The 4,134-nt window shown below is 37.7% G+C and overlaps 1 long non-coding RNA gene across 1 annotated transcript; it reads left to right on the forward strand.

The window, feature by feature from the left end:
- Positions 1 to 1,337: 1,337 nt before the first annotated feature.
- LOC104592565 (uncharacterized) lies at positions 1,338 to 2,880 on the forward strand. The gene is made up of 3 exons (XR_734430.3): positions 1,338 to 1,763; positions 2,212 to 2,476; positions 2,572 to 2,880. It is a non-coding gene; the product is annotated as an uncharacterized LOC104592565 (long non-coding RNA).
- The last annotated feature ends 1,254 nt before the right edge of the window (positions 2,881 to 4,134 follow it).

Consider the following 4,134-nt stretch of genomic DNA (forward strand, 5'->3'; position numbering starts at 1 on the left):
CTGGTGAATTTATATTTTGTATTCTATTTTCATATTTCTTCCAAAAATGAAGCCAACTCTTACCCTAAGCAAGGTTTTAAAAACTGCACCAGACATGGAACTGTTCCGGGGACTGGTTTCCGGGTCGAATGGTCTGACTGTCTGGTTTGAATGGATGGTTCATTCTGACTTCAAAAAAATAAAAAAATTGGCAAAAACCGTTGTCCAGGTCGACGGTTTGACCATTAGGGTTAGTGGGTCATTGACCAAATCAACGGTTTTTGGCCAAAAAGCGATTTTAGGGTGAAATGGAACTGGTTACCTGATCGGTTCTTAGGTCAATTGGTTTGACCATCTGATCCGATACGGTTTTCAAAACCATGTACCCAAGTACAGTAGGACTTTTTGGTATGCCACACTTGGACAAGAAATGGGCTTAAATTCTTGCCCACTTCTAGATAGAAATTGAACAGATGACCATATCAAATTTTAGCATGATCCATTCTCCACTCCTGTCCAATCTTGGCAATAATGAGCCAAAAATGGGAGTTTGGATATGCTCATCATAGAGCACATCTCACACCACGTTCCATCCGTGCATCAGGAACATCTCTAAAATTGTAAATTTTTATTCATGGGGAGATGTTTCCAATGCACGGCTGGAACATGCTGTGAGATTAGTGTGAGGCACACTCTTTGAGGAGCAGATCCAAACTTCAGAAATGGGTTCCTTAAAGTGAATCAAGTGGGCCCCATCACCCCCTAAGTACAGAGTGGCGGTTTGTGAGTAAACTTGCTATTAAACTTTAATGGCCTGGACGTGAAGCCAAGCACAATTTGGCTTTGGCTTTCCTACACAGAATTCTACTCTCATGACACTATACTGTACATAAAAACATCTCCCCATTAATGATAGCATGCAAATATAGGAGATGTTCTAATGTATGACCAGTGATGTGTGAGTAGGCATGGAAAAAAAATCATATACTGGACTTGAGTACCATCCATGCATACCACTGCTATTACTTGCCTTTCATAGCACAACTATTATTTGATTTTATGTGCATGTAATAAAAGTTAAATTCAACTGGTAAATACTTGTAAGAATAGCAGAAAGGGGATAAAGCGAAGCCACTTTGCAATGGGAACCCAAAAGTTATTTTCCATTGACAACGAATCCTTATTCCTCAGCCCACTAAAAATCCAAGGTTGGCCTCTTAATATGACGTGGACTCGTGGGATCATCTCATCGGTTGGTATGAAGAAACACTCTTTACACTTGCATTACCCAAAGGGAGCTCCCCTACTATATTTGTCAAGTAGCTAGAATTCGGGATTAACTAACAAATCAACTACCAAGTAATCCTTCTCTCACTAATCAAATAGAATTCGAGTCGTACCCAAAATCCCTAGGTAATGAAACTCGGGAAGACTACTAGCTAGCAAGGAGTTGATGAGAGCCACGAGGTAGAAACCGTATTTGAGCATAAATAGAAGAAAAATACGACTCTCTTCTCCACCAACAGTCAGATACTCCGTATCTTTCTACGTCTCTTCTACTCTCTATTTCTTTCTCTTTCTTCCTTTCTTTTCAGGCGTACGGACAAAATCGTCTCGTCCAGGTTAACAATCGTCATCCCCCTACTCTTTATTCTTTCCTTCCCCCTTTCTCTCGTCTTTTTATCTTTCTACGTATAAATAAGGGTTCCAGGTCTTCTGTTTCGGGCATTAATAATCTGGTTCCAAAGGCTCAGTTGGTAGAGCAGATTTTTGAAGAAATCGAGGTAACTTCTTTTCTCTTGTTTTCTCTGTTCTTCCTTGATAAATGCGAAGTGGTCTGTTTTGCTTGGAACCGATGCTGGGTTGAGAAATCCAAAATGGGGCTTTGCTTCCTTATCCGTTCATCCGAAGCAGTTGTTTACTGTTAGTCCATATTGGTTTCTTTGCCTGATCAGATTTTCGAGCTCTGGATTACTTTTTATTTGCGTTCTTTATTGTTCAAGAAATTGCTTTTCTTTTACGAGTTCTGAATGAATCTTGCTTTCTTTACTCTCCCACGAGGGTATTTTCGTCGTTTTACGGAATCATAAGACCCATAGAAAATCCAAATATTATGGTTTGTTTGATGACGAATTTGCCCTTCTCCTTTTTCGGTGCTTTTCTTCTTCGCAAAGGTTTTTATTTTTATTTTTCTGTTTAATGACGAATTTGCCCTTCTCCTTGTCTCGTTAGGGTTTCGCCTGGCGAGATAGAGAAAGCAATGGTGGATATCGAGTCAAGTGGAAGCGCCAACCGTATTAAGAAGTGTGCGTTTGACCTACTCTCGATGGGGGATCTAATGGACGATGAGGATTCGTGGGACCTCATAGGGAGAGATCTCCGCCTCAGATCCACCTTCCTGTATTGTGACTTCAACCAAGTGATCTCCAGGGCGTCGGAGGAACAGAAGAAGCCTCTCACCGACCTTGCCAACAGATTGTTCCACTACATCGACGAGGTAACTCCTGAATTCTGTACCCCCCTCTGGTTCGTGAATGTGGGCCGTACGATTGGGTGATGTCTAATGATTTCCTTTTGGAATGTGGGGTGCAGTTGAATAGTGCGGTGAAAATCCGAAACATTCCGTTGACGCAAAACCGATACAATGAGACAGTACTGGTGTTGCAAGAAGTGATGGCGCTTATGCCTTGAGATTTGGCTTCTAGAGTGATCAGAGGGTCAGAAGGGTCCTTGGATTTGTATCTCTGTATTGGCGACCTACCTGATACCCATATCTGTAAATACAAGTATATCGCTATAAACAAGACCCAACTGGTTACATAGATATCATCATTTTCCAATGTTTTACAAATCGAATCGGAATTGGAATCGCTTTAGTTACCAGTTTCTTGGTTAGAAGAAAGGTTTAAACTATCGAAAACGTAAGGTGTATAAAAAAATCATTTTAATAGATATATTGGGATAACCATAAGTATAGACGAAAAATCAAGGTATATATAAATATGTTAAAAAAAAATTAAATAAATCCTAAAAAATATACGGAGAAGTACGGATAGGTCCATTGCAAAATTCTGATTTCTATTGCAGATCTACAATATTTCAAAAGGTCAATGACCCCCACCCTATGCACCAATGCCTGCCCGTAAATTAGTATTAATTCCGAGCTAATACTTATCCCAACTGTACTTTGTGCCTATGAATTCTGACCCTAGGTCATCATTTTTCTAAAAATATATTGATAACAATAGTTACAAGTTTGTTTATATAATTGTAAATAAGTTATTTAAAAGTAAAAAAAACTGTAATTTAATGATCTATATAAAATTCAAGATATTGGAACACACTTAGTAACTATTGACAAATGATGAAATAATTAAAATTTGAAAAAACAAAATTTTAATATATTTACTAAGAGAAAATTTACTTATAAATAAAAATGGATAAACCTTTAGCAAGCAGATGGGTGTGGGGGCACTTGTGGCTTAGTGGTGATCCTCTAGTTGTTAAATTTGTAGTTTTATACTAACAAAATGAATTTAATGAGAAAGAGGGTTATTAATTAACAAAATTAATGAGAAGAGAATTCCAATTAGGCTTTAAAATTGAAATTGAAATTTACAATTATGCATTAATTATAGGAGTAATTAACTAATTAATGAGAGAGAAATTGCACTTATAGGAGTAAATATGAAATTAATGAAAGAGAAGGGGAGTTGTATTAGGCTGTATTGGATTGTTTCGGAACTGTATTGGTCGATACAGGCCCGAAACAGTCCGATACATACAAAAAGGAATGCTATAGATAATTTCTATACATTCTGTGTATCGGACTTGTACCAGAAAGCTACAGATAATTCCCACGATAGCCCGTTGAAATTTAAAAAATAGAAAATAAAAAATTATTAAGATAAAAAACAATAAAAAAACGTTGTTTGAGTCAAATTGATTTGATTGCTTGAATCAATGGTTTGCTGACCAAGTTAATGGATTTTGACAAAAAAAAAAAGGCTCAATGGTGAAACGGAACTGATTGCTTGAATGATTTTTGGGCTGATTGGTTTGGCCGTCCAAAACAATGACAGCTTGAAAACCATGTCCTTTTTTTGATAGTATTAGGTTGGAGTCGTTGGACTAAACCCCTTCGGGTTGGGTTGT

The sequence above is a fragment of the Nelumbo nucifera genome, chromosome 3 (genome assembly GCF_055504915.1).
Source record: "Nelumbo nucifera cultivar China Antique chromosome 3, China Antique-T2T, whole genome shotgun sequence".
NCBI lineage: Eukaryota > Viridiplantae > Streptophyta > Magnoliopsida > Proteales > Nelumbonaceae > Nelumbo > Nelumbo nucifera.